At 46.6% G+C, this 20,947-nt stretch overlaps 1 protein-coding gene across 5 annotated transcripts in view; it reads right to left on the bottom strand.

Annotated features, from left to right (window-relative positions):
- Positions 1–20,947, bottom strand: part of LOC107401216 (uncharacterized) — a 385,225-nt gene that overhangs the window by 355,567 nt on the left and 8,711 nt on the right. For 3 of the 5 annotated variants that reach the window (XR_013046060.1, XM_076555095.1, XM_076555096.1), the window contains exons 2-3: positions 6,870–6,981; positions 3,032–3,147 (exon numbers count right to left, since the gene is read on the bottom strand). The exons of 1 other annotated variant lie outside the window; for it this stretch is intronic. The gene's annotated coding sequence lies outside the window, so the exon portion shown is untranslated. The remainder of the gene's footprint in view (positions 1–3,031; positions 3,148–6,869; positions 6,982–20,947) is intronic. One more of the 5 variants, XM_076555097.1, reaches the window with a different exon arrangement.

The raw sequence follows: 20,947 nt of genomic DNA, 5'->3' as shown, positions 1-20,947 counted from the left end.
GCTCTCTAGTACTGTTAACTGAACTTGATTCTGTGAGCAAGGGGCTCTTTGCCTCTTTTCCCAATGTGGCCATTGAGAATAAATCTTTTTTTTTTTTTTAAAAAAAAAACTGTTAATTTGACAGTTTTAATTGGCTTCTCAAGGACAACTTGCCTTCTTGAGGGTACAGACGTGGGACCCAAGTTAGTTCAATAGTACCTCAAAAAACAAAAAACAATAGTACCTCTCATTAACTCACCTGAGATCTAGGGAGTGAGAGTTCCTGGTAAGGAGGCCTAAGGCACTAAAATTTCAGGAAGGCTCAGGGACATGCTTAATGACTAACCAAGATCCCCAGTAGTGAAGTTGAACTCCTTTAATCTAGTACCCAGGAGGCAGAGGCAGGTGGATTCCCTGTGAGTTCGAGGCAAGTCTGCTCTACATAGCAAATTCCAGCCTAGCCGGGGCTACCTAGTAAGACACTGTCTCAAAAATGAATGAATGAATGAATGAATGAATGAATGAATGAATGAATGGATTCAGGACCGGGGACCTAGAAAATCTAAAGTTTGAGTTTCAAGGCAGCAAGGCCTTGAGTACTTATCATACAATACTCCATGAACATCAAATGTTCTAATCATCTAATTTATCGGAGGACAAGAAAACCGGCCCAATAAAACAGATATAATGATTATTCCTGCTTTGCAGATAAGGAAACAGGTACAGAGATAATGTGGAACTTGGTCAAGAGCAAGAGGGCCTCTAAGAAGAGGTGGGTTTCAGGTGACCAGGTTGTTAAGGACAGTGCAGGTGTAGAAGGACACAGGCCATGCGGTGTTGACGCACGCCTTTAATCTCAGCACTTGGGAGGCAGAGGCAGGCAGATCTCAGTGAGTTCGAGGCCAGCCTGGTCCTGTAGAGAGTTCCAGGACAGCAAAGACTGTTACACAGGGAAACCCTGTCTTGAAAAACTGAAGGAAAAAAAAAAAGAACACGGTGTCACTTGTCTCGGCCATTCCTACGTGACAGAGGCCAGAGCCTGGATGCCAGGGTGTTGGTCCCAAGTGACGACAGAGTGCAGCCCTAAGAAAACAGCCTTTTTTTTTTTTTGTCTTCTGCTGATTCTCTGGGTCCATCAGAGATGATCTCTCAAACCCCGAGGTCCTGCTGCAGTCAGAGAAACCATTTGGCAGAACAAGGAGGAAACAGCTGCCTGGGTGCCCCGGGAAGAGAACACTCCCCTGCCCTTCACATTCCCCCGTGTGAGGCCACCCTTACCCCTTTTACCCTGTCACACCACCTTCCCATTTGTTCAGTCGCCGGAAGCAGGGCCCGGGAGGGTGTGGTGTGAGTGTGCACCAGGGGAGGATGTTCCCTGGGGAAGGAAACGTTCCCGGAAAGCGGAGACTGGAAAAAAGGGAAGAACTGGCAGTAGATCAGGGTGGTCCTGCTAAAAGCCAAAGAGGGGCTGGGTGTGGCGTGCGCACCTTTAATTCCACCACTTTGGACTTTGGATCCAGCCTGGTCACTAAGTGAGTTCCAGACCAGCCAGATTTAAATGGGGGAGATCCTGTCTTAAAAACAAAAATACAGAGGAGGAATTCTGCTGACCAGAAGGAACCCAGGAAGGCTGAAACAGGAGGATCACGAGTTTGTAGCTAGCCTGAGCTATCTAGGGGAAGGCAGGAAGGAGGCCCAAGATATCCACATACAGAACAGGATCTTCTCCCAGTGTTTAGGACACATTACATTGCATGAAGGCAGGAGTACATAAGCCCACAAACATCGAAATCTCCTGGAAGGACAGCCTCTATGGGGTTGGCCTCAAACTCACAGTGTACTTTTACTCTCTGCTTTAATCTCCGTATTATTTAAAGTGTTGGTTATTTAAGGACAATGCCGGTCCAAAACGATGGCTTTTGTTAGAAGCATTTGCTTTGCCAACCGGATGACCTGCGTTCCATCCCAGGAACCCACAACGAGCTGGATGTGGTGGCATTCATCTGTAACCCCAGCGCTCCTGCAGAGAGCTGAGAAGCAGGGACCGGAGAAGCTGGAAGGCCAGCAAGCCTAGATAGAGTAGGCAAAGCCAAGCACGGACTCCGGAAACTTGTCCTTTGACCTCTACACTCTTGCATGCCAGGCATGCGTGCAGGCCTCACAAACACAGCACACACATAAATAATTCTTTTGTTTTGTTTTTCAAGAGGGCGTCTTTGTATAGCCTCGGCGGCAGTTCTAGAACTCGCTCTGTAGACCAGGCTGGCCTCAGATTCACAGAGATCTACCTGCCTCTGCTTCCTGAGTGCTGGGATCCAAGGCGGGCAGCACCACTGCCCAACTAGGCAGCTTGAACACCGATGTAACTGGTCTCCCTCCCTCTACCCACACAGTGCTAGTGCTACAAGTGTGCACCCCCACACCTAGTTACACGTGAAAGCAATGCCACTGCCCATCCCCCACCTGAAAGACATCCTGGGGCCTCTCAGAGCCCCTCAACGCCCCAGCTAGAAAATGTGAACAAAATCTAGTCATTCTCAAATCTGGGTGCAAATTACATTCATAAGGAATAGTGTCCAAAAACCACTGGGATTCAATCCAAGGTTTTGTGCATGCTAAGCAAGCACTCTACTATGGTGAAATAATTTTTTTTTTAACTTTTATTTTATGTATGTGTTTTGCCTGCATGTACGTCTGTGCACCACTTGTGTGCCCAGCTTTTAGAGACCAGAAGAGGGCATCAGATCCTGTGATGGGAAATTACTGAGAGTTACTGGCTGTCATGTGGGCAGAAAATTGAACCTGGGTCCTCTGGAAGAGCAGCCCGTGCTCTTAACTACTAAGCCATCTCTCCAAACCCCATCTACTATGATGAAATAGACCTTACAAAGGGAAGCATCCAAACTGAGGCTGCACCCTGGGACCATCATGCAGAGTTGACACCCCATAGGACATTCTCAAGGTCTTCAGCTGAGAATCATAGCTCCATTATGTCCCCCAGAGTTGCTTCTCAGACATCCTTCCATAGGTGATCTCCTACCGACTGTCTCACCTTCGTGTCCCAAGAAGGTTCTGGATTCCAGAAGGCAGATTTGCCAGCTGCAGGCTCCAACAGAGGAGAGATGACAGCTTTGTGGGAAAGGGGAAAATAGCCCAGACGGTCAGAACCTAAGACCGGAAATATAAAAAAAGCTAGAGTAGGGGGCCTGCTTATAGCATCACACGAAGGAGACACTCCTCCAATAAGGAGCGACTGATTCAGCAAGCACATGACCTGGGCCAACAGCAAAAGCCGCAGTGTTGGGTTCTAAGAGGACTGTCTGGTAACTGGGTGGTTTCTCTTATTTATGTTTTCTCCTATCTTTGATTCAGAAACAGTAAGGCATCCTGCTCCCGGAGCAGAGGCTAAGGAGACTGAGAACTCAGTGAGATGGCCAGTTCTCACCCTCACTAAATCTTCCTTTCCTCCTCTTGACAACGGAATTGACGGTGAGAGCTAAATGCACTAATAAAGCCAAGTGCTCAGCCATGCACCTGGCACACACAGTGTGTGGTAACTGCCAGCTTTAGAGTTGGAAGTACAAGACCCCAGGCCGTTACGGACCTCACCTACCATCTGAGGGAGGAAAGTGACTAAGCTAAGCAGCTCATCAGTGTTCACACACAGATGTGATCTCTGAGAATAAAAGTCATCCAGGGGCCTATGCTCGTCTCAAATCTAATAGTGACTGGGCTATGATTTATTCAAAAATTATCACCTTTGAGCTGGGAGTATAGTTCATTGGTAAAGCACTTGCCCAGCATGCACAAGGTCCTGGGCTTCATAACTAATACCGTCCCCCCACACCCCCACTCCCTACCCCCCCCCACACACACATGCAGGGTATGATGTGGCACACATCTTTAGTCGTCCCAGCACCCAGAGACAGAGGTAGATAGATCTCATGAGTTCGAGGCCAGCCTGGTCTACATAGTGAGTTCCAAGACAGCCAGGGCTACAAAGTGTATCCCTACTATTGGTAGTTTATGTACTGAATGCTAGCTGATACAGACTGACATATACAGATAAAATGCCTTCCTTGTGTTTTCTTTCTTAAAAACAAAACGAAACAAAAAACCTGCTACCCCCTTTCCAATATATTTTGGAGAGAGTTTCTGAGAATGGGAGGTTTAAACTGATGGACCATTAACAGCATAACAAAGCAAAAGCAATTTTCCAGGTCACTGGCTAACTCCAGAGCCTCGCTATTTAAAACTCTGCTTTTGGGGGAGGGACTCCAGGATGGTGGAGGAGAGGAGGGTTTGTTCCTGGCTGGTGGGGAATTGGATAGATTGCCCGTTTTTATGGCCAGTAAACCCAGTAAACATCATCACACCGCAGCCTGGCTTGTGCACACACATTTTTAAGGGTTTGGTGTGTGAAATGCAGATTTTGGAGAAGAAAGTGCCTGTCTGCCGAGATCATAGCCAAAAGGTTCTCTTTGGCTTCAGATTGAGGGAATGGATCCCTGCTCTGGCTTCAGTGGGAGATCTGCTGAAGTGTAAGATGCTCTTAAATATTACCTAAAGCCACTGAGACAGAGAGAGAGGGAGGGAGGGAGGGAGGGAGGGAGGGAGGGAGGGAGGGAGGGAGGGAGGGAGGGAGGGAGGGAGGGAGAGAGAGAGAGAGAGAGAGAGAGAGAGAGAGAGAGAGAGAGAGAGAGAGAGAACCTTTTTCCAGCCATGGTGCAGAGTGTTACTGATTCCTATCATTCCAGGTGATCTGAAGGCAGAGAGAGAGCCTGGGCAAAGGCAAATTGAAGGAGGCCTTTCTAGTATAAATGCTCTCTGATATCACCTTTGCTGTGAGGGAGACTGGGACAGTGAAGTGTTGCTGAATTTTTGTAGGGAGAGAGGCTTTCTCACCTCTGCTTCTTGTTATTATTATTGTCATTGTTGTAGACAGAGTCTCTACGTAGCCATGGCTATCCTGGATGATGATGATGATGATGATGATGATGATGATGATTGACAGAGTCTCTCTACACAGCCTGGATGTCCTGGATTATTATTATTATTATTATTATTATTATTATTATTATTATTATTATTGACAGAGTCTCTCTACACAGCCCTGGCTATCCTAGAATTCACTCTCAGACCAGACTGGCCTCAGAGACCCGCCTGCCTCTGCCTCCTGAGTGCTGGCATTTAATGGCGTGCACCGCCACGCTCTGCTCCACTTCACTTTCCTGTGTACTGCTCCAGGGTTCCCACGTCCCACAGCCATTGGGCACAGCCTCAAAATCCCAATAAAGTCTCTACTTTTATTTGGGCTTTCTGCATTTCCTTCCTTCCTTTTTTTTTTTTTTGGTTTGTTCAGGGTTTCTCTGTGTAGCCCTGGCTGTCCTGGAACTCACTCTGTAGACCAGGCTGGCCTCAAACTCACAGAGATCCACCTGCCTCTGCCTCCCAAGTGCCGGGACTAAAGGCGTGCGCCATCACCACCCAGCTGTTTTGGTTTTTAAACAGGTCTTACTACAAAGCTCTGATACTCATTCTTGAGGTAACGCGGAGCGGCTGCTGACTTACAGCAATCCTCCTACCTGCTTCTTGAGTGTTCCATTTAGGCGCATGGCAGCAAGGTGTGTTTTGCTTGCTTGCAAGCCAAATATTTCTGGTTTGCTTATTTGATTGGTTTATGTTCTACGATGCCCAGGCTGGCCTTGAGATCATAGTAATCCTCCTGCCTCTGCTTCTCAAATACTGAGATTTCAGGTGTGAGCTACCAAGTCCAGTAAAATTCCTTTAGCCTACTGTCTCGGCATCTCCCAGGGCCCTGCCAAACAAATTACACAAAGTTGCGAAAAGAACACAGATGGTCCAATGGGTTTGCTACAAACTGCAAAACAGTCCAAAGCAATATCCTAGCTCTACCAAACAAGTAGAAAACGCATTTCCTCCTTTCTGATGTGAATCTTCCCTGAGCTGTCAATATGCAGATGGATCTTCTCACGAAGCTAGCAGCATGCCAGGAGATAGGGAGTGCTACTGTGGTGGCCAGTAAGTTAGGTGTGTTAAGTGTGCTTTCAATGTCCAGTGGGTTTGCAGGGATGGAACCACCACCATAAACTGGGAGTCTATATATTTTTCAGTTTTTCTAAGTAACAGTGGTTTCCAGACACCCCCCCCCAAAAAAAGCAGTAGAATGCTTTTCAAAGTAATAAGACATATAAAAAAATATTAAAACTATTGTTTTTCTTTGTTAATGTCAATCACAACATTGCTGAAAAGGAACCCAAGAGCCAGGTGTGGTGCCCATGCCTTTAATCCCAATACTCCAGAGGGCAGAGGCAGGGAGATCTATGTCAGTTCTAGGACCCCTGGTCTACATAGTGAGTTCCAGGACAGCTAGGGCAACATAATAGAGAGACTTGGTCTTAACAAAAACAAACAAACAAACAAAAAGGACTGAAGAATTAAAAATTGAGGTGGAAAAAAAGGTCTCCATTTTAGATCATCATTCTATTATTATTGTTGTTGTTGTTATTACTATTATTATTATAATTATTATTACTACTACTATTATTTTGTTGATCTGGTTTGTTTGTTTTTTGTGACAGTATTTCTCTGTGTAATCCTGGCTGTCCTGAAACTCACTCTGTAGACCAGGTTGGCCTCGAACTCACAGAGTTCCACCTGCTTCTGCCTCCCAAGTGCTGGGATCAAGGGTGTGCACCAGTGCCCTGCCCATATCCTTATAAAAAGTAATTCTAACTTGCTAGGTGGGAATGTAGCTCAATAGAACTTGCCTTGTATGTCAAGGCCCCGGTCTGATTCCCTTCACCAGCAGAAGGGACTTTGAAAGGGGGAAAAAGACACTCCAGTGAAGTCCATGCCAGACTCCTTACCAGCCAATGCTTCAGACAGCTCCTGCCTGCCTAGCTCCCGCTGTCAGCCTCCTGGCATCCAATCACTTTTCCTGATTTCCTGTTTCCTTGGAGTAAATCCTCCACTATGTTCCTAGAAAGAAAAATTCAGGTGATAAATTTCTCAGACCTTACATATCTGAAAACTATTTTTATTCCTTAATCTTTATTTTCATTTCTTCTTTTTCTTTTCTTTTTTTTTTTTTAAGGCAGACTCAAGCAATCTGCCCACCTTAGCCTCCAGTAGCTGGGACACTGGGCTCACACTACTGCATCTGGAATTCTTCCTATTTGGATGGATAGTTTCACAAGGTATAAAATTCTAAACCTTTTTTTCCTGGCTTGACCAGCTTTGTTCCCAAGTAGTATGAGGGTCTCCAGTGTCCAGGTTGTTGAGTAACAAGTTTCAGGGCTGGGGAGATAGCTCAGTTAGTAGAAGGAATGAACAGTCTCTTTTGTGAGCGACCATGTGAGGGCTGGGAATTGAACCAGGGTTCTCTGGAAAATCAACAAGTTTAAGTACACTTAACCGCTGAACTATCTCTTCAGCTCCTCCTTTTGTACAAAACAAAATGCCCCCATTCTTACTGTCCCTTAATACCTGTAAAAACAACTGGGCCATTATCTTCATCAGGGAGATTTCGCTGCCAGCCACCACTGCCCCACCCTACCCCCAACCCCTCTCTCTCTCTCTCTCTCTCTCTCTCTCACACACACACACACACACACACACACACACACACACACACACACACACACACCAAGGGTGAGTGGCTTTGTCTCTTAGGAGCCCCCACAACACCTAGTGTAGATCCCCATGTTATCACTATTTGTTTACATTGCGGGCTCTTCTGACAGATTAGGAGCATGAGGAACTGGGAATTCAGAGCCATAGTGAGTGTCACTCCACAAATAGTGTAGTAAACAAGAATGAATGAATGAATGAATGAATGGTCATTGAGGATTTTTTAACTGTCTTTTATTTCTTTCTTTCTTTCTTTGTTTTGTTTGTTTGTTTTTTGTTTTGTTTTGTTTTGGAGACAGGGTTTCAGTGTAGCTTTGGTGCTTGTCCTGGATCTCGCTCTGTAGATCAGGCTGGCTGGGATTAAAGGTGTGCGCCACCACCGCCCGGCGTTGTTTTGTTTTTTAATGTATCTATGTCTTAATTAGGGTGACTACTGCTGTGCTGAAACACCGTGACCAGAAGCAATGTGGGGAGAAAAGGGTTTATTTCACTCACACTTCCATCTAACAGTTCGTCATTGAAAGCCTTGAAGACAGGAACTCAACCAGGGCAGGAACCTGGTGGAGGCAGGAGCTGATGCTGAGGCCACGGGAGGCCTGCAGTTTACTGGCTTGCTCCTCAGGACTTGCTCAGCTTACTTTCTTATAGAACCCAGGGCCACCACCACGGGGTGGTACCACCCATAATGGGCTAGACCATCCCCCATCAATCACTAATTAAGAAATTCTCTACAGGCTTGCCTACAGCCCAGTCTTCCGCAATAGCAGCCCATCTTATTTATTGAGGAAGGTGCCTCAGTTGAACCCAGAGCTCTCTGATACAGCTTGTCTGGCTAGCCAGTTTGCTCTGGAGACGCTGTCTTCGCCTTTTAGGAGCTGGAATTACAGGCAGGCCATCACAGCCACATTGCATTGAGGACACCGCTTCTCACACCTGTCACCTCAAATGCTTTAACCACTGAGCTACTTCCCTAGCATGTGTATATGTGTGTGTGTATACATATATATATACACACACATATATATGAATTTTATATGTATAAATGTTTTGCTTGCATGTATGTCTGCACACCACACATATGCCTGGTGCCCTCAGAGCCAGAAGGTGTTGAATCCCCTGGAACTGGAGTTACAGACCATTGTGTGCTGCCATGTGGCGGCTGGAACCAAACCCATGTCCTCAATTAGAACAGCCAGTGCTGTTAACTTCTGAATCATCGCTCCACCCCACCCCACTCTGGTTATTTTTTTATTGGCATATATTCAATATATACTGATGGTTTCATAAAGACATTTTCATACAAGTATACCATGTACTGTGAAGTTACTCTTTTAATTAAATGATACAATCAAGCGCCAGGTATGGTAGCACATGCTGGAAAATTGATGCTAAAACACTGTGAGTTTAAAGCCAGCCTGAGTTTAAAGCCACTTCTCAAAGCAAAAACTTAAAGACATAATCAGTGATAAAGTGTTTGATAAATGCCCTTGCCAGTTGGCGCATGGTCCTTCCAGATTCAGTGGTAGGGAAAAGGACAGCTCTGGGAGACAGAAATGCCACGGAGAGATCCAGGGCACAGAAAGAAGCCCTTACTATTTCTTGTTCAGTATTTACCTTCCGTGAGGACTGGGACCAAGTCTACTCACTGCTGTTCCCACCAGAAAGTAAAGATAGCTTAATAAAAACCTGATGAATGGGTGTGTGTGGGGGAGCACATGTAAGGCAGAGGAAGGCCTGCCTGGTCTACAGTGAGACCCAGGCTCAGAATAAGGAGGGAGGGAGGGAGGGAGGGAGGGAGGGAAGAGCTAATGAAGGAGTATATCTCAGTGATAGAACACTTAGTAACCTAGCCTGCATTCCAGGTACTAGGCTGGATTCACAGAACCACCCTCTTCCTCCAACCAAAAAAGTTGAATGAATACCTAATCCAAACAAATCGTATGTATTATACCATCAAGGAAACTGACAGCAGGGCTGAGGAAATGGCTAAATAGGAGAGCATAAGGCCCTAAGTCATCTTCTCCAGCCACTAAGTAGTCAGGTGTGGCGATGCACCTGTAATCCCAGAGCTAGTGAGGCACACAGGCCAATCCCCGGAGCCAGCCGGTCTAGCCGAGTCAACAGACTCAGGTTCAGAGAGACCCTGTCTCAAAAGATACAGTGAAGAGTGACGAAGGAAGCCCTCTCATGCCAGACTCTAGCCTCCACATATGAGCACAGATGCGGGTACATGCACTGGCATGTGTATGAGCACATATACAACAATAGACCACACCACACCACACACACACACCAGACACACACACAGACACACACACAGACACACACACACACACACACACACACACACACACACACACACACACGCACAGAAAATCTAACAGACAAAAAAGTTCCCATGATGTTTTACCACCCTGGGAATAAGAGGGGATCAACATGAAAACCTAGCTCACCATCTCTTCCCTCCCCACCCCTAAGTCCATCAACCAACCAAAACCTTCTTTCAAACTCCCCCACACAACCCCCAGGCGCGCCACCCCATTCCAGGCACAGGCAGTCTCCTGTGGATACTTGCATGTCAATCCCTGAGGTTATCTAGCTGATCTCCTTCAGGGTCTCTTTTTTTGGAGGTGGCTGCTAAGGATGGAACCAGGGTCTCCTGCATGTTGGGTAGTGCTTGGCCACTCCACTGAACTACAGCGCCAGCCTGAGCCTCTGCTCCAGTCTGTCTCCTCTCCCTCTATGGCAGATGTCATACTGGCCCACCTTCTTCCTCCTCTGGTCCTCTACTGGACCTTCCTCACCATACTTTTGCTTTATAGAACACTCTCTTCTCTGCTCCAATGACCTTGATCTGTTTTCTCTTTGAAGTATCACTTTTGTACCTTCTGTTCAATACCCAAAATACCTTCTAAGGCTCCTAATTTTTATTCACCTTAAATTACAGCTCCTCTGCCAGCTTTTAATTCAAGAATTATTATTAATCATCTTGCAGGGCTGGGGATTGAACCCACAGCCTTTTGCTTGCTAGGCTATATCCCAGGATTGGTTTTTTGAGATAGGCTATTGCTACATAGCCTAGGCTGCCCTAAAAGCTGCTATGTAGTTCAGGTTGCTGCTGCCTCTCAAATGCTGGGATTCTAGCCACGGCCCACCACACCCAGAGAAAAATTACTGCTAGTGCTGTCTACGTTCCCTCGTGGACACACCAGCTCCTCATTCTGCTGAGGCAAGCTGCCTCCGTGTCTCAACAGAACAGAGATAACTGGATGGACAGCAAATGCACCTTCTCCAGCATGTTTTCCACACCACTTGCTTAACCAGTCCACCATTCCAGTACTAGCTAAGATTTACATTTATTTATTTATGTACTTATTTTTGGTTTGTTTTTTGAGATGGGGTTTTCCTGTCTCTGACTCCCTAGTGCTAGGATTATAGGAGTATACCACCATGCCAGACCCAGATCTAGTTTAACTCTTTCTTCCTCTGAGTTACCTTGATTAACAGAACCAGGACTTGCTTCTCTTCCCAGCTTTAAGATCTAAGTAGTGCTGTGGAATAATCCTTCTGTACACTGTGAATATATATTACTCTCATTGGTTAAATAAAGAACTGACTGGCCAGTAGCCAGGCAGGAAGTATAGGTGGGACAGCCAAACTGAGAATGCTGGGAGGAAGAAGGGTGGAGTCAGAGGAGTCTCCAGGAGACACACAGGGAGCAAGACATGCTGGAGGACACGTAAAGCCATGAACCACATGGCAATACATAGATTAATGGAAATGGGTTCATTTAAGTTGTAAGAGCTAGTTAGTAATAAGCCTGAGCTATTGGCCAAGCATTTTTAATCACTATAAGCCTCTGTCTGGTTACCTGGAACTGGTGGCTGTGGGAAAGAAAAGTCTGCCTGCAAAGTAGTACTTATTGCACCTAATTAAATCATGATGGGTGCCTTATGCAAGTCAAGTTGACTTAGGTTGGCATGGTCTCCCTCCAACTAACCTTGGTATTTCTTGATGGCAAAGAGCATACAACGTCCTGTTATTTTATTCATTCATTTATTTGTTTGTTTGTGGGATAGGGTCTTGATAGGTGGACCCTGATGGCCTTGAACTCATTATTTGGCCCTATCGATCCTTGAACTCATGATCCTCCTTTTTCGACCTTCAAGTTAAATTCTTGGACTACAGGTGTGTGTTACCACCAGGCTTAACATTTATTGAGTGATTGATGGAGGCTTGCTGCATAGACTAGGTTGGCCTTGAACTAATGGGTAATTCTCCTGCCTCAGCTTTTCAAGTTAGAGGCATGAATGGCTAAAATGTCCTACTCTGGCACATTAAAATTCAAACATGATAGCATTCAGCAAGCGACGAGAAACAAACACATCTAGGAGAAATCTTGCTGTAAGTTTTTGACTATGTATTTTGGGGCAAGACATTTCAAACTCCCCAACCCCCAACCCCCACAAAAAAAAAGCTTCAGTGCTCTTCTCTATACGGTGGGCTGCTGCCAAGTTGGGTTGTTGTGATGATCAGATGAGCTCCCGCTGGGAAGGGGGATTTGTGCATCACTTTGATGCACACAGTTTAGCATTCACAACCTGTTTGAGGTACTCACTGGTTAGCTGGCAGAGACACTCCAATCCCTAATCTTAGATCTGAACTTTTGGCCTTGACTTTTTTTTTTTTTTAATTCTTTCCATTATGGAGTCAATTTTATGAATAGAGACTTCCCACGATGCCCTGCCTCTGTATCCACCCTTGGCTACTCAAAAGCATACCTCTACAGGCAACAGCTGGAGACCAGCTCTGCCATTCAGGTACATCTCAGGTCCCGCTCGCTCGACTGACCTCCTTCCTCAGCACTTCTGGTTGCAGTGACCTGTGGTCACTGTGCATGTTCTGTGAGCCTGCCTGAGCCTTTGTTTATTGTTGCCACGGCAGGACAGAGGCAGCACATGCTCACTGTTCTTAGGAGGTACTCAGGAGGTACTCAAGTACAATAGTGTAGAATAAAGAACAAACTAGTCTTTACTCACTACCCAAGTCACCATTCCTACGCTTGAGAAGCAGCCGGTTAGTAGTTTCTCCTGTGAATTTCCAGAAAATATCTATGATTTTAGAAACAAACGGAACACACACACACACACACACACACACACACACACACAGAGAGAGAGAGTTCAATGGGGTTTTTTTTGTTGTTCTTTTTTAAATTTTATTTATTTTTTATCTTATGAACATTAGTGTTTCGTCTGCAAGTATGTCTGTGTGGGGTGGGTGTTGGGTTCCCTGGAACTGGAGTTATAGACAATTATGAGCTGCCATGTAGGTGCTAGGAATTGAACCTGGGTCCTTTGAAAGTGGAGTCAGTGCTCTTAACCTTGGAGCCATTTCTGCAGCCCCTCAATGCCTTTTTTAAACTCCCTAAACAATCAGTCTCTATTCCTCCTCTCTCTATGTATGGTGTGTGTGTGTGTGTGTGTGTGTGTGCGCGCGCGCATGCGCGCGCACGCGCATGTGTCTTGTGGTCCAGGATGAACTCCCTTTGCTCCTAGATGACAAATGTGTACCACCACACCCCTGCCCTACAACACAATTACCCCTGAGCACTTTTCTATAGCCACATCTCACTGGTCCTCCACCCATTGTTTAATGGCCACAGATTTCATCAGCCCCCCTCCAGATGGACATCTATTAATAGGCTGCTAATACTAGAACATCCTAAGGAACATCCTCATACACAGAGCAATAAGTCTCCAAGGCCTCTGATCGCTGCATAGACTAGCCAGGAGGAGGACCTTGTAACTTGGTTCTACTCTCAGGTTCTGCCCCCTGGATCCAGAGTTCAATAACGCATCCACTTTCTCACTCACTGGTCAACAGTGGGGGGCCCCCCTCCCTCCTCACCTCAAAATAGAAGAAAAAGGTCACGGGGCGCTTCTTCCTGAACCTGCTCTGCAGGCTGTCCCAGAGGCAGGTTTCTGCCTTTCTCTGGAAGCATGGGGGAAATCCTGGACATGTGAGAAGAGCACTTGAGAAACCAGCTGTGTTCTCTCAGGTGACCCCGAGGAAGGCCCCAAGAAGGAAGGAAACACGGTTTTGCTTCATGAGACACAATCCCAGCTGTTTTGTTTTCAATGGGGCCGGGAGGACATAAATGTGACAACGAGAAGGGAGCTGTGACGAGCTTCAGACAGTGGCTGATAGGAACATACAGTCAGTGGTGACGTGGCATTACTGTCCCAGCCCACATCCGTCCACTACAACGTGTCCTTTCTCAGGCTAAGGACAGGATGGGCCACAGGAAGTAAGACTGTGATACTCAGCTCAGCCCGACTCACAATGCCCACCCCAATCCCCGCCCGCCAGCTTTGACCACACCCCAGAGAAGTTACAGGGCTGGGGCGAAGCTGGAGCAGGAGCAAGGGCTGGGTCTTAGGAGCACACTGACCACCCTGGGACCTTCAGCGAGTCATCAAACTATCCTGTCAATAAAAAGCCACACCAGCAGTCCTTGAGTGCAGGATGTACACTAAGTGCCCAACACAGGACATGGAATTGCATAAGCAGTCAATAAATATTTGATATTTGCTTCAGTGCTATTTCCTTCTGACCTCACACTGTACTAAGTCGGAGGAGGTGATCAGCAAGGCACTCATCATTAATTTACTCATTCACTGTTGGCCCTAGAACCCAGGGCGTTGTTGCATGCTAGCCATGAGCTCTACCATGGAGCTATATTCCCAGGCATTTTCTTCCTTTTATTTTGAGGCAGGGTCTTGCTAAGTTGCCTCAGATGGCCTTAGACTCTTGCACTCAGGGGATCCTCTTGTATCAGCATCCTTCATGGGGATCCTCTTGCATCAGCATCCTTCATTGCTATAACTTCAAGGTCCTGCTACCATATTTGGCTGTTTTTGTGTTGTTTATTTTGAGACAAGGTCTGGCTGTGTATCCCTGGCTGGACTGGAAAACTATGTAGAGCAGGTGTGGTCTTGAACTCACACAGATCCTCCTCCCTCTGCCTCCCAAGTGCTATGACACCTAGAAGTGTAGGTTTTTGGTTTTGGCTGTGTGCGCATATGTGTGTGTGTGTGTGTGTGTGTGTGTGTGTGTGTGTGTGTGTGTGTGTGTGACAGTCACACATAGCCTAGATGGCCCTTGAACTTGGTATATATTTGAAAATGGCCTCGAGGGGTTGGAGATTTAGCTCAGTGGTAGAGTGATTGTCTAGCAAGCTCAAGGCCCTGGGTTTGGTCCTCAGCTGAGGGTGGGTAGAGAGGGAGACAAAAAGACCCTGGGGGATGGGGTGAGGTGGGACACAAACAAACAAAAAAATAACAAGGTGACTGAAGATGGCCTTGAACCTCTGCTCTTCCTACCTCCACTTACCAAGTGCTAAGCTTACAGGCGTGTGCCACCATATATACCTAGTTTATATAGTGCTGGGGATCAAACCCAGAGCTTCACACATCATAGGCAAGTACTCTACATATATCATATACCCTCATATATCACAGACAAGTACTCTACATATATATCTTCACACATCATAGGCAAGTACTCTACATATATATCTTCATACATCATAGACAAGTACTCTACATATATATCTTCATACATCATAGGCAAGTACTCTACATATATCATATATCCTCATATATCACAGACAAGTACTCTACATATATATCTTCATACATCATAGGCAAGTACTCTACATATATCATATATCTTCATATATCATAGGCAAGTACTCCACAGCTGCTCAGTTGAGTTCTCCTGCCCCTGTCCCTCCTCCATCTCCTTCTTCCTCTCTCCCCTTTCCCCAAGAAGTAAGAATGTCTAGACACTCTTCTTGCCTCCTTTATTACTAGTTTTGAGTCACATAAGGAAAGTTTGGAGTCAGGGTCCCAGAACACAGACCTTCCCTCAGAGCTTCTAAAAGGAAGACCACGGCTTTGGAATATCAGAAGAATAAGGAAAAGAGGTTAATATGTTCTCTCAGTACCTTCATCGAGAGAATTCCCTGCATCAGAAAGGGAAGGCAGAGGCCTGGCCTCATTGCTCCCTCAGCTCCTCACCTCACTGGCTCATGCTCAACCCCCCAAAGCATGCCTGCCAGCTCTGCTGAAGCGGCCTCCACATCCAGTGTTCGGGACACCACTGAAAAGCCACTGTCCGCGTACGTGTACATTCCTGCCCTCAACACTCAACATTTGAATTCACTCTCTCTGTACACGTCTCCTTTGGCCTTTCTGGATTCTGGAACTCTCCTGTTAACCTCCTCTCTCCCATCTGTCCCATGGCCTTCATTTTATCTTCAAACATACGTGTTGGGTGGCTGGAGAGATGGCTCAGTGGTTAATAGCATGGGTTGCTCTTCCAGAGGACCTGAGTTCAATTCCCAGCACCCCCACAGCAGCTCACAATCATCTGTAGCTCCAGTTATGGGGATCTGACACCCTCTTCTGGCCTCTGTGCACCAGGCACATACATGGTGCACAGATATACTGTAGGAAAAAGACTCACACACATAAGTTTTTTTTTTTTTTTTTTAAATCCATACGCTGAATTCATATGTAGAAGTCCTAGTCATTTGTAATCTAGAATGTGGCCATATTTATAGGGGCTTTGGAGATGTAACTGTGCACTATGTTAAAATGAGGACACCAGGGTGGGCCCTCAACCAATATATGATTAGTGCTTACAACTAGAATGACTCAGGACACAGAGAGGGGAGGCACGGGAAGATACAAGAGAAGACAGCCATCTGAACCTCAATGAAGAGTCTCAGAGGAAAGCAATATAGTCGATACCCTTAGACTTTCATCTCCAGAAGTGTGAGTTAGTCGACTTCTGGGGTTTGATTTTTTTTGTCTTTTGAGATAGGGTTTCTTTGTGTAGCCTTGGCTGTGCTAGAACTTGCCCAGAGAGCAAGCTGGCCTCAAACTCACAGAGATCCACCTACACCTGCGTGTGCCGCCACTGCCTGGCAATTTCTGGGGTTTGAGCCTCTCAGTCTGCAAGGTTTTTTAATAGAAATCCCAGCAAAGTCACTCATCTCTAGAACACAGCCAGTGCTCCGAAGGTGGGCCCAACCTCCAAAGCTTTAGCTACAATTCTCTCTACAACTCCCATCTCAGGTTAATGTGTCCACACAGAAACCTAGGCACACCACCCACAATCCAGTTCCAGATAAACTGACAGTCAGACAATTCTGCCCCCTCCCCAATTGCTTTGCTAATCCTTAAATGAGAAGAGGTCTAGAACCACAGAGTCATGGAAAGCCGGGCCAGATCCCTGCTTTGCTTCAGGATTAATTTTTTTTTTTTTTTTTTTTTTTGAGCTGAGGATCGAACCCAGGGCCTTGTGCTTGCTAGGCAAGTGCTCTACCGCTGAGCTAAATCCCCAACAGATCCCTGTTTTGCACATGTGGAACCTTTACTAAAATGCAAGCCCCTTACCAGCGCCACCTGTGTGGCTCCTCTGTGGCTAACCTCTGTGGTTGCTTTGAGACAGGGTCTCCCTATGCAGCCGAGGCTGGCTGCAAACTTGAAAGCCTCCTGCCTCTGTTTCCCAAGTTCTGCAGATTATACACTACCACACCCAATATGAGCCCATCTTTTCTTCAGTCCGCTCTCCTCCCTCAGAGGCAACAAAAGGTAAAAAATCCCCAAGCAGAATTTTTTTTTTTTTTTGAGAGAGAGATTTACTATGTATTCTAGACTGGCCTTAGGCTCAAGATCTACCTGTCTTGGCCTTCGAAATGCTGGGTTTACAGGTGTAGATAACACCATGCCAGAAACAGAAATTTTAATGATTGCTTCTTAGGGGAAAAACTTCAGTAACTTATAAAAGTTAATATACACTTCTGAAGGGCTACAATTCCAACCTAAGCATCGGAGAATACCCGTGAAGTTCCCAGAAATGAGCTTAAAGTTAAAAATCATTGACCTTGGCCTGATAGCACAGGTTTATACCCTCAGCTATATAGGAAAAGGCAGAGGCAGGAGGATGGAAAGTCCAAATGCTTAGACTACAAAACAAGTTCAAAGCCAGCCTGGGCAATTTACTGAGACTGTCTCAAAGTCTGAAAAGTAAATAGGACTGGGTGGCGACTGCAGAGATAGCTCAGGGGTTAAGAGCACTTGTTTTGAAACCCACCCATCCTCCGAGACCTCAGCTGCTCCCTGAGATACAGACTCTGCCAGCTCCGAGAGCTGGACCGAGAGCCTTCAACCAGTAGCCGATGGAAGCAGATGCAGAGATCCACAACCAAGCACCAGGCTGAGCTCCAGGAGTCCAGTCAAGGAGAGGGAAGAGGGATTGTATGAGCAAGGTGGGGTCAAGATCATGATGGGGAAACCTACATAGACAACTGAACCAAGCTCAAAGGAACTCATGAACTTTAGACCAATAGCTGTGGAACCTGCATGGGACCGGACTAGACCCTCTGCAGATGGGAGACAGTTGTGTAGTTGGGTCTGTTTGAGGAGCCCCTGGCAGTGTGATCAGGATCTATCCCTGGTGCATGAGCCGGCTTTCTGGATCCCATTACCTATGGTTGGATACCTTGCTCACTCTTGAAAAAGCGGGGAGGAGCTTGACCCTGCCTCAAACGAATGTACCAGGTTTAGCTGTGCCCCGCATGGGAGAACTTACCTTGTTGGAGGATAGGATAAGGGGTAAGGGGAAAGGGGGGAGCGGGAGGAGGGATGAGAGGGGGATCTGTGGTTGGTATGTAAAATAACATTAAAACAGAGAGAGCACTTGTTGCTTTTCCAGAGGACCAGAATTCCGTTTCCAACACTCATATCAAGTAGCTCACTACCTTCCAGGATTCAAGCTCCAGGGGATCCAATGCCCCCCAGCCTCAGCAGGCACCTGCACTCACAGTATTTATAACACTACAAGCAAACTGAAGAGGACTGCTGTGATCCAGCAATACAGAGAAGCTGACTTTCCTCCCGCTGGGTCCAGCCTGTGGTCTCTCCACGGTCAAAGCCAATTCTGGTTGTTCGAGGGCAGTTTATGGACCGGTTTGCAGATAGGTGGGTAGAAGGTACCGAAGGGACACTGGCTGGGTTGGTGCGGTACTTGCCTAGCAAGCAGCTGGAAGCAGAAACGCTTGCCTGTTATCCCAGAGGAGAAAGGATAGTCAAGGTCATCTTTGGCCACATCATGGGTTTGAGGCTAGGCTGGGCTACATGAGACCCTTTCTGGAAACAGAAGGAAGGAGGGAGGGAGGGAAGGAGCAGATGAGAGGATAAGAGGTGAGGGAAAAGGAGGAAAGAGAGGTAAATACAACAACCTAAACTGGGAAATTCCATTATCATCCCTGGAATCCAAGGGCCAACGAGGGGTTACCAAGTTACCAGAACCTCTTTTGGCCCCTTCCAATCTCTTCCTTACACTGGCCCAAGTAAATTTTTTTTTTTCAAGATGGGGTTTCACCATGCAGCCTTAGTTGTCCTAGAACTCACTGTGTAGACCAAAATGGCCTTGAACTTACAGGGATCAAAGGTGTGTGCCAACACCATGGCTTTACCTGGGGATGGTATGGCTCTTAGCCTTCTCCTCTACAAGACTGAAAACCTTCAGGCTCTTCAAGGATATCAGTAGTAACAATAATCATGGTGTTTAAGATGGTTCTCTGCTTTAAGCTCTCCCAAAGACTTTCCACTGATCTTAAAAGAAGATGCAAACTATTAACCACAGCCTTCAAGGCCCTACATGACCAGGCCTCTTCCTATCCTGGGCCTTCTCTCAGAAAGTCAGCCTCCAAAGTCAGGGCATCACTTTCCAGTTCTCACACAGGCCATGCTCACCCTCCCTCTGTCCCAAGTGCTCCTCCTTCAGGTCTAGCCATTGCTGCCTGCCATTCTGGGCCGCAGCTGAGTGATCTCACTCTCCACCCCCAACCCCCTGTTCCGTCTCTGGACCTTGCTTTACAGTCTGTGTGTCACTCTGAACAAATCTTTGCAGCCAACAAATGCATCCCCTAACTGGAGCGTGCACAGCACCCAAACCAAGCCAGGGCTGTCCCACTCTTGACCCTCCTGCCTCCACCTCCCAACTGCCAGGATGACAGGCATGTGCTGCCACACCGGGTCTTCTCATGTCTGTTCTGTGTATGGGACCTTACTCAGAATTCTCAGTCCCGGAATGGACTCCATAGGCATCCCATACCACTGCTCAAATGTCTGCATGGCTGACAGAGCCTACGAGGCAAGAATTATTACACTAAGAGTTGGTATTATTGGCTAACTTGCCAATATGGAGAAGTTTGGAAGAGCAATCAACTCCAAACCGTGTCCTAGCTGGCTCCCAGAAGTCTCTTTTCTCCTTTCTTATTTTCTATGCTGGGTATTGAACCCGGCCTCACACATGATAAGCTAGCCTTGTGTTCTGGAGCTTCATCCCAGCTCTCAGGGTTTCAGTTTGGTTTGTTTTTGTTTTTGTTTTTTTGGGACAGGGTCTCTCTGTGTAACAGCCCTAGCTGTCCTGGAACTTGCTTTATAGACCAGAGTAGCCTCGAACATAGAACAGACCCGCCTGCCTCTGCCTTCTGAGTGTTGCTCAGGCATGCTCCACCACACCCGGTTTAGGACTAAGTTTTTGAGGCAGGGTCTCACTATAGATTACCCAAGCTGTCCTGGACCTCCCTGTGTAGCCAAGACGTACGCTCCTAATCCTAATACACACTGAGACTTGATCCAGGACAGTCACAGCCTCCCGTATACTCCCTCCATATTCCTTGGTTATTTCCTGTTTTGTTGCTGTTGTTTTTAACTAGGGCTGTACCCAGCAAGTTGCTCTCCCCTCCCTACCCCAGGAAAAAATACTGTAGAGTCAGATGCCCAGCTTTTTATATTGGTGTCAGGGGCTCAAAATCAGGTCTTCATGATTTTTCAACAAGTACTCCTAGTCTGAGCTCTCTCTCCAAATCCTTGGCTCTTCTTGTTATTTGAGATGCAGTCTCATGTAGTCCAGGCTGGCTCAAACTTGGAATATAGACAAGGCTAGCTTTGAACTCTTGAGCCTCCCACTTCCACCTCCCAATTGCTAGGATGGCAGGGGGAGTCTTCTCATCTTTGTTCTTTGCAGGGCCCTCATTAAAGCACCAGGCAGTTCAATAACACTGGAAATGTAGCACAGTCACTTTGGAACGCTGAGTCTGCACTCAACATACAACCACAGATACATGTGCAAGGTATATCTTGGGGGTGATGGGGACCAAACCCAGGGCTTTATACAAGTGCTTTATCACTGAGCCATTTCCTAGTCCAGAAGCAGTATTTTTTTTTAAAAG

The sequence above is a fragment of the Peromyscus maniculatus genome, chromosome 19 (assembly GCF_049852395.1).
Source record: "Peromyscus maniculatus bairdii isolate BWxNUB_F1_BW_parent chromosome 19, HU_Pman_BW_mat_3.1, whole genome shotgun sequence".
Lineage (NCBI taxonomy): Eukaryota > Metazoa > Chordata > Mammalia > Rodentia > Cricetidae > Peromyscus > Peromyscus maniculatus.
Note: the sequence above shows the minus strand (reverse complement) of the source record. Positions and strands in the feature narration are given on the sequence as shown.